Source organism: Myotis daubentonii, chromosome X, assembly GCF_963259705.1.
Source record: "Myotis daubentonii chromosome X, mMyoDau2.1, whole genome shotgun sequence".
Taxonomy (NCBI): Eukaryota; Metazoa; Chordata; class Mammalia; order Chiroptera; family Vespertilionidae; genus Myotis; species Myotis daubentonii.
The window spans coordinates 110,660,758-110,670,853 of record NC_081861.1 but is presented as its reverse complement, the minus strand read 5'-3'; the positions used below and the strand labels follow the sequence as shown (position 1 = coordinate 110,670,853).

Genomic DNA, 10,096 nt, shown 5'->3' with positions numbered 1-10,096 from the left:
TATTTCCCGTTTTCCTAATATTTTTTCTTTGAACAATTGATTATTTAGGAGTATCTTGTACATTTTTAAAAATATTTGGGTATTTTAAGGATATTATTCTTATTGATTTCTTATTTAATTCTATTGTTTCACTTTGACTTATACTTGTGTTTTTCTCCTATCTTTTTTTTTCTTTTCCTCCTTTATTTTCAAATCTTTATTTCCTTTCACATATACATTTTTTTCTCTTTTAAAATTGTTTAAAGAATTACATATGTCTCCTTTTTTCCTCATTGACCCCTCCCCAGACACTCCCACCCCCCAGGAAAAGCCCCCACTACCCCAGTGTCCGTGTCCATTTGTTTTTTGTTTGTTTGTTTTTAAATATATTTTATTGATCTTTTACAGAGAGGAAGGAATAGAGATAGTCAGAAACATCGATGAGAGAGAAACATTGATCAGCTGCCTACTACACACGCCCCACTGGGGATGTTGCCCACAACCAAGGCATATGCCCTTGACCGGAATCGAACCTGGGACCCTTCAGTCCGCAGGCTGATGCTCTATCCACTGAGTCAAACCAGTTAGGGCTCATGTCCATTTGTTATGCTAATATGCATTCATACAAGTTCTTTGGTTGCCCTGCGGGACTTGACGGGGGTGGGGCCAGCTCAGTCTGGGTCTTGTGCGATTTCGAGGTGCCAGCAGGTGGGCGGGGACTTGACTCTGGGTCCTGCGGCATGCCCCAGACTCTGACAGGAGGGAAATTTCCATATACATTTTATTAATTTTTTTTCATCTCTGAAACTTCTATGATAGAGAAAGGGCAAATAGCAATATTAAATATTTCCCTCTAATTAATTCCCTTTTTATGTGCACAAATTTTGTGCACCAGGCCACTAGTCTAAAAATAAAAACCTAAAGAAAACAATTACCTTTACGATTGCATGAAAAATAATGAAATACTAATATATTTATTATTTTTTATTCTAATAGCAAATTAATACTTTGTACACTAAAATATCTATATAGATATAAAAGGCTAATGTGCTAAGTGTCCGACCATCCGATCAGTTGGTATGACACACGCTAACCACCAGGGGGAAGACCCTCAACACAGGAGCTGCCATGATGCAAACTGGCCATTTACAGAGAAATGGCACCGTGGACATGGCACCCACAAAGCAGCACGCAGCTTCCCCCAAGTGGGACACAGGCCCCACCACCAGCCCAAGCAACAGCCCACCAAATTGCAACTGAGGCTACCTAGACCCTATGGTGCAAAATGCAGCCCACAGCCCAGCCCAGCCCAGAAAGGGTCACTGTGGGCACCAGGTAATTATGTCATGTAACAACGCCCAGCTTCTTCTCCCTAGCAACTAGCCTCCTTGCAGTTTCTTCAGTCCAGGAACACGACTTGCGTTATAGCCAGTTGGAAACATTTTACACTGTAACCAAATGTCTGTGAAGTGTTTTCCCGTGCCTCATCTCATTTGATCCTCACAGAAGTCCTGGAATAGGTAGATAGGAGATTCGGTGGAATCCTATTTTCTTTGCATTAGCCAGAAAACGGAGATTTAGAAAACTTAGAAACTTGACCCGACTGAAAAGAAGTAAGAAATGGTGGACCTTGAAAATGACTTCAGGTTTTATCACTGAGCAGAATATAATCAAATACTGCTGCAGTTAAATATTTTACCCTTTGTTCTCCCTGCGTGATCTACAATAATAATCTGCTTTGTATAGATATTTACTGCTGTGTTGCTGACAATTAACTGAAAGAGAAGTTGGGGTGCTTCACTGGGCTGGAAAATATTTAGCTAAATCAGGAAGCAGGTTAATTAAGCAAGTTTATTCTATATATATAAAAGGCTAAGTTGACAGATGTGAAATCCTGTATTCATCTGAAGTTAAAATATTCTAATTCAATGTCTTTGGATGCTTATTCTTATGACAGAACCACTTTATCTTGAGTACTATTTTCATCTTGCAAAATTAAAACCTTTATATCTATTAAATAACAAATCTCCATTTTACCATTTCCCAGTGTCTAGAAAGCTCTATTCTACTACCTGTCTTTATGTATTTGACTACTCTAAGTACCTCAAATAAGTAGAATCAGACACTGTTATCTTTTTGTGACTGGTTTATTTCACTTAGCATAATATCTTTAGTATGTATCCATGTTGTAGCATGTTTCAAAATTTTTTTTATAGCAAAGGTGGAAATTTATTGAAGAACAAGTACAGAATCGCACCTGGGGAAGGGGAAAGAGTCCCACTGAGTCCCTTTTCCCTATGGTTTATAAAGGCTGCAGTTCTTGGTGCCTTGATATCCCCTCTGATTGGTCGCTATTCCCCTTAGAATTGGTTATTATAGTAACTCCTGAACTCAAAGGTTAAATCTCACATGACACACCTGAGGCTCTCATTTCTTATTGTTCTCCTATTCCCTCTGGGCTTTCTTCTTCCTTCTTTATTTTGTAAATTAGACTTTCTGCTACTCCCAGTTCCCTTATCTTATGTAAATTTAACTGTTGCCACTCCCTTGTTTTATGGAAATGTAACTGCTCCTGGCTCCCTTGTCTTATGAAAATGCACTCTTTTGCAACTCTATAGCCCTGTTTTTTTTCCATGGACCTTTTAATTTTTAAAATTTCCTAAACCTGCCTATTTCACCCCTAAAATTCCTATTTCACCCCAAAAGCAAAATATTTTTAAGCTTAATAATATTCACATATATGCCATATTTTGTTTATCCATTCATCCATAGATGTACACTTGGATTATTCCCATGTTTTCACTATCACAATCATTGATGTACAAATATCTTTTCAAAAATCTATATTCAATTATTGAGGGTATATACCCAGAAGTGGAACTCTGGATCATACAGAACTTTTACATTTAATTTTTTTGAGGACATGTTATACTGTTTTTCATAGCAGGTTGTGGACGAAAGGGGCCACATGCTGACCTGACAAGCTCAGGGAAGGCCTGCGAAGCAGCCTAGCAGACTCAGAGACCTAAAATAACCACAAAGGATGGTCTGAAATTAAACTTTAACTAAAAGCAGTTATGGTGGGCAGTTACGTCCTAGGCCAGTATCTTCACTGACAAGATCAACTTTGATCCTTACTGAGCCCATTTGCCTTTTTGCCTCTAAGATAACATACCCTTTGAAATGTCTGGGTAACTTGTAACTTCCCTTTTTCTGGAGCCCCTGGGGCACTACCAAATGTTCTGGGCGCCAGGACAGATACCACAAATTCCTTCATTATCATGTTAATTGATCCTGCACCCACCTAAGTATATGTGTCCATCATTTTACCTTTTATCCAATCCCAGGGGTCCCCCCCCCTTCGCTTAAACCCACCTCCTTAATCTATCACCAATGAATTTCATGTAACCCACCTACATTCCTCCTTTGATTGCAAATGTATAAATACAAATGTAAACCCGCCATTCTGCGGAGCATTATCTCAATTCATTGAGGTTCTGCTTCCCGGCATATGTCCACAGTTTGGCTCAAATAAACTCACAAAAATTCTTTACAGGTTTCAATGGTTTTTTTTTCGTTAACAAGGTACACCATTTTACATTCTCATCAGTACTGCATAAGTATTCTAATTTCTCTATACCAAAACCAACATTTGAATTTTGTTTTTAAATAATAAACATCTTAATGGAAGTGAATTTGTATCTCATGGTAATTTTGATTTGCATTTTTAAATAATTAGTGATATTGGTCATCTTTTCATGTGTTTACTGTCCATTTGTGTATTTTCTTTGCCATATGTCTATTCAAGCCCTTCTTACATTATTTAACTTGTTTGTCTTTTTGTTGTTGAGTTGTAGGAGTTTTTATATATAATGGGCATTAATCCCTTGTTAGATATATTATTTGCAATATTTTCTCCTATTCAATAGGTTGCCTTTTACTCTTGATTGTTTCCTTTGATGCACAGAAGTGTTTTGTTTTTACTTTGATACAGTCAAAATTATTTTCTTCTTTATTTTCTTATGTAAGCTTTTTGTATCATATCCAAGAAATCATTTCCAAATCCAATGTCATAACACTTTTCTCCTATGTTGTCGTCTAAGAATTTTATAGTTTTATCACTTACGTTTAGTTCTTTCATTAATTTTGAGTTAATTTTTGTAGAAAGAGTAATCATCTGACTTCACTATTTTGAATGTAGATATTTATTTAGTTTCTCCAGCACCATTTGTTGAAAAGATTGTCTTTTCCAATTTGAATGGACTTGGAACCCTTGTTGAAATAATCTGACCATTTATATGAAGGGTTATTTTTTGACTGTCTATTATATTCCATTGGTCTATATGCAGGGATGGGCAAACTTTTTGACTCAAGGGCCACAATGGGTTCTTAAACTGGACCGGAGGCCGGAACAAAAGCATGGATGGAGTGTTTGTGTGAACTAATATAAATTCAAAGTAAACATTACATAAAAGGGTACGGTCTTTTTTTTTTTTTTTTTTTTTTTTTTAGTTTTATTCATTTCAAACGGGCGGATCCGGCCCGCGGGCCGTAGTTTGCCCATGGCTGTTCTATATGTCTGCCTTTATGATAGTACCACACTATTTTGGTAACTGTATCTTTGTAATAAGTTTTGAATCAGGAAATGTGAGTCCTTCAAAGTTGTTATTTTTAAGACTGTTTTGGCTATTTGATATCTCTTGTGATTGCATATAAAATTTAGAATGGATTTTTCTATTTCTTAAAAAGTTGTCATTGACCAGGCTGGCATGGCTCAGTGGTCGAGTGTCAACCTATGAACCAGGAGGTTGAAAGAACAAAGCAGAACTGACTATCCCCATACTTGTAGAGCTGGGTCTTCAGCCTGACCGCCACCCCCCCCGCCCCCCCCCCCAGGGAGTGACCACAGAAATGCCAGAAATGTCCTAACTCCCCCCAACCACCGCCTGAGTGGACCAATGAAACTCAAGGGACACAGATAAGGTCCTAACAAGGCTATACCATAAATTGTTCCCTGTGCGTCGCTGTTGACCAATCAGGACGTAGTGAAGGATGACTCAAACCTTAGAATGTGTTGGTCACTTCCTGACCACTGTGCTGTAAGACCCTGCTGAAAGACCCTGACCAAAGTGACCAGTCTCTGTAACCCACGTCACTTACCTAAACCCACCCAAATGACTAGCCCTATATAACCTTTGTTCTCCTGGGAGTCGTGCGCTCCCTGGGCCGCTTGCTGCTGCGTCAGAGAATGTGGCTGATGGGGGTGGGGGTGGGGGTGGGGGGCAAATTAGTTTGAATAAAGACTCTCTGCTTTTGCATCAGAGGAGGCTCCCTGGTGGTTGATTCTTGGGGACCCCGAACTCTGGGCATAACAGAGGTCACGGTTCGATTCCCGGTTCCGGCATATGCCTGGGTTGGAGGCTCGATCCCCAGTGTGGGGAATGCAGGAGGCAGCCAATTAATGATTCTCTCTCATCATTGATGTTTCTCTCTCTCTCCCTCTCCCTTCCTCTCTGAAATCAATTAAAAAAAGTTGTCACTGGTATTAGAAATTCCATTGAATCTGTAGATAACTTTGGTTAGTGTCATCTTAACAATATTAAGTCTTCCAATCCATATGCACTGCACATCCTTCCACTTATGTATGTCTTCTTTCATTTCTTTCAACATTTTATAATATTCATTGTACAAATCTTTTCCCTCCTTGATTGTGTTTATTCCTAAGTAGTTTATTCCTTTTGATACTATTGAAAATGGAATTGTTTTTCTAATTTCCTTTTTGGCTTATAAATTATTAATGTATAGAAATGCAGCTGATATATTTATGCTGATTATTTTTATCCTGCCACTTTGTTGAATGTTAATTAATTCTAACAGTTTTTTTATTGATCTTTAAGTTGTCTACCTATAAGATCATATTACCTGTGAAAAAGCATAATTTTATTTCTTTATTTTCATTTTGGATGAATTTTATTTCTTGTCTAATTGCTCCATTAGGATGTAATGCTAATATACTGTGTTGAATCAAAGTGGTGAAAACAAACATCCCTGTTTTGTTAAAAATTGCGTATTTGAAAAAATATCCACTTTTCCCAGTCTTTTCAGACTGGCTCTGTTCAGGGGAAGAGATTCACTAACTAGCCCATTATAAAGGCTCAAGGTAGTTTGAGGCCTTTTCTAATTCTCAAAATCATGGGTATTTTGAAATATCTTAATTTCCTAGGAGTTTCACTCTTGCTTCTTCTTGGGGCCTTAGGTGTTCTGTTGTATTCCTCTGTCTGTAATTTATTTTCTTCAGGCACTCACATGTTTGCAAACCCCTGAGCTTTTCATGTGCTGATGCTCCCACCCAGTGCTCACATCAGCCTACAACTGAGCAATCCCTTATCCATGGATGGCAAAGCAGCTCAGTTTATGCCCAAAGTATCTCAAAGTCTTTTTGATTTTTTATTTCTTCTATAAACTTTTAACCTGCATCCCTTTAAACACAGTGAGTTGAACTCCATCTATCTTATGGTGTGGCTCCACTCATGCTGTTATAACAAAATACGACAAACTGAGTAGCATCTAAGAAACAAAAATTTATTTTTCACAGTTTTGAAAGCTAGGAAGTCAAAGGTCAGGTTGCCAGCATAGTTAGGTAAGGGCTGTCTTCCAGATCACAGATATCTTGTTGTATCCTCACGTGGCAGAGTTGGGCAAGGGAGCTTTCTGGGTTTTCTTTTACAAAGTTATCAATCTCTGCTTTCATGATCTAATTGATAAGGGACATAAAAATAAATTTTGGGGAGGGGACTAGTAATCTGACTCTATACCTAGTTAATCAGTATCCCTAATGCACATTCTTGCTAGCTGATAATTAACTCACTGCTCCTTCCTTAATTATCTGGTCTTGCAAGACCTATTTACCTAAATACTCACATTTTACAGAGGCCATAAACCATGAACAATAAACAATCCCCGGACTGAGTTATCAGCGCTGGCACCAGGCCAGGCCTTTAGATGTGGTCTCACACCTGATCAGAGAGCCAACACATGGGGCTTTTTGCAAAGCCCACGAAAGTCCGGAAGTCTGATCTATATTTTGGGAGCAAAGAAACCAAAGGGTATAAAGATAAAGCTTCTTCCATATTGGCTTTCTCAGGATTTGGAAACAGGCTCCTCTGAGTCACGGTACTAGTACATCTGGAAATAAATGGGTTTTTCCTGCATCTCCGAGTACTCCTGTGTGTATTTTCTGGTCTCCTGGTAAATTATGTAACATAATAACCTTCAAAAAGCATAACAATATCATAATAATAATATAATAATCACATTGAGCATTAGGATTTCAACACATACATTTGAAAGGAACTAATCATTCAGAACATAGAATCATCCAAAATGCTGAGTTTGGAATATCGACTTTTTCAACCCATTCACTCCCCTCCTTAAAGCCCAGCCAATATCCCCTGCCCCCACTCTGTCTAAGTGAAAAATCTCTTCCGCTCCCAGCTACAAAACATATATTATCTACCACTTGAGTGTTATAGGTCTTCATGTAATTTAGGTAAGTTGTTTCTTCTATATTAAGTCTGCCTAGACCCAGATGAATCATCCAAAAGTGCCCTGATGTAAATCAGAATTGGTTCTACTGCTCCCCAAATGAGGAGACATATTAGTGTGACTTGGTAAGATTTTGATTTGTTAACTGATCCTTTATCATTCAATATCCTTCCTTCCCTTCTCCTAATACATGAAAGCAACTTGGCTTTCATTGCCTTAAGAGAAAGATGTGGCAGGGAACGAAGCAGATACAGATTGAATTATTTTCTAATCTTGGGATTCTCAAATTGTAAATTATTAGGGCAGTAAGCTAGAAGCTGGAGTAGGTGAGGAAGATGCTTGCTGCCTCATAGCTGAGTATGCTTCAAGGATCATGTGCTGCTATGTATGCCTGAAGCAAATGAAATGCAAATCTGGAGAAATTGCTATCTCAATGGTTGGCTGAATTAAGCATGAAATTAGGATGGTTTGACAATAGGTTAGAGTAAGCAATTGGTACTTTGTTCTGGGAGGCCATATGGTTCATCTCAAAGTATCCTAAGGAAACTCGGTATTAATTTATCTCTGACCTAGTCCAAGAGTTCAGTTTCAGATCACCAGCCCTATAACTGAATGGAGCCCCAGTAACCCAGGAGAAGCTATAGTAACATCTTTTACTGTTGTTGGATTGTTGGATGGGTAGCCAAAGAAGGAGTGTGCTCAATAAAATGAAGGACAGAGGTCAGGTCAAGGCAACCCCTTTAGGATGACCTTTCTTTCTTTGAGAAGTTCCTAAGCAAGAAGTTTTACTTACCAAACCTATCTCTAGAAGAGCTTCAACTGAAGACACTGTTGGCAAATGAGGAAGTACTACAGAAAATAAGTGCTCTTGAAAATGAACCTGTTGCTCTCAGATTGCCAAAATATTGACCCTGCAAGAAGGGGCAAAATCTCACTGTAGTTGATATATTTTTAATTTTTTAAATTAAATTTATTGGGGTGACATTGGTTAATCAGGTCATATAGGTTTCAGCCTAGCTGGGTACTCATTTGGATAGAGTGTGGTCCCCATACACCAAGGTTGCAGGTTTGATCTGGGGTCAGAACACATACAAGAATCAACCAATAAATGCATAAATAAGTGGAACAATAAATTAACGTTTCTCTCTCTATCTGTCTCTCTAAAATCAATAAATACATTTAAAAAACTGATAGATTTTAAGTTCAATGCAGTTGATTTACATTATACCACATCTGTTACTATAGTGCCACCCACTGTCCCACCACCTCCCCTTCCTCAGCATTCCACTGAAGTATATCAGTCATTGATCTGATCAGAGAGCCAAGAGAGGAAAAACTGGGCTGGAAAGACTTTATTTATTTATTTTTTATTTATTGAAAATTTGTATTATGTCCCTTACAGGGGTGGGGAACATCCAGCCTGTGGGCTGTATAATCATTTGGCCTGGCCCTGTCAAGGCATTAGGGGTGAGTTAATTAAATGTTTGACCAAATATAGCAGGCTAATTTTTAAGTTGATAGTTTTGTATGGCCTGTAAATCATATTATGAGTATCTAAATGACCCTTGGCAGAAAAAGGTTCCCCATCCCTGGTTTAAAAGACCATAAATGTTTTATATTTCATTTTATTTTTGTTGTTTACATTTATTTTTATTGTTAAAAGTATTACAGATGTCCCTTTTGCCCCCTATTGGCACCTCCACCCTGCACACCCCCACCCCAAGCCTTCACATTACTATTGTCTGTGTCCATGGGTTGTGCATCCTATCTAATAAAGAGGGAATATGCTAATTGGCCCTCACGCCATCACAAAGATGGCGGCACCCACAGCCAATGAGGGTATATGCTAATTGACTGCCCCACCCTCAAAGATGGTGGTGCCCACAGCCACAAGATGGCAGTGCCCAGTCCCCTCAGCCCCTACGCATGCCTGCCTCCAGAGTCCCCCAGTATCCTCAACCCCCTAGCTGCCTAGGGCTGGCCCGAGGAATAGGCAAGCCTCAGATGGCGGCTGCCCAGCTGCCCAGGGCCACCTGAGGCTCAGGTAACCAGGGCCAGCCATGGCTTATGCTGCTGGCCATGGCAGCAGCAGAGATGTGATGGGGGCGTCGCCTTCCCTGGATTGCCAGGTCGCCTCCTGCCCCTGAGGGCTCCCAGACTGTGAAAGGGGGCAGGCTGGGCTGAGGGATGCTCCCCTCCAGTGCATGAATTTTCATTCACTGGGCCTCTAGTATATTCATATTAGAACAGCCCAAAGAAACCTCATATGTTAAATATGCTAGCGATCCTTAAAGATATGAACAATGTACTGGTAAAACTTCAGTCAATAAAAAGTCAGAACAAGCCCTGGACAGTGTGCTCAGTGGTTAGAGCATAGACCCAAGAACCAAAGGGTTGTGGGTTAGCTCCCTGGCTGGGTAGGGGTGCATATAGGAGGAAACCTACCCGTGTGTGTGTGTGTGTGTGTGTGTGTGTGTGTGTGTGTGTCTCTCTCCCCCATCTCTCCCTTCCATTCTCTCTCTCTAAAAAATGTTCAGAACAATATATAAATCCCAAGCCTGTGGATGCTACT

At 39.4% G+C, this 10,096-nt stretch overlaps 1 pseudogene; it reads left to right on the top strand.

The window, feature by feature from the left end:
- The first annotated feature begins 7,957 nt into the window (after positions 1-7,957).
- On the top strand, positions 7,958-8,433 carry LOC132223612 (mitochondrial fission regulator 1-like; annotated as a pseudogene).
- Positions 8,434-10,096: the final 1,663 nt, after the last annotated feature.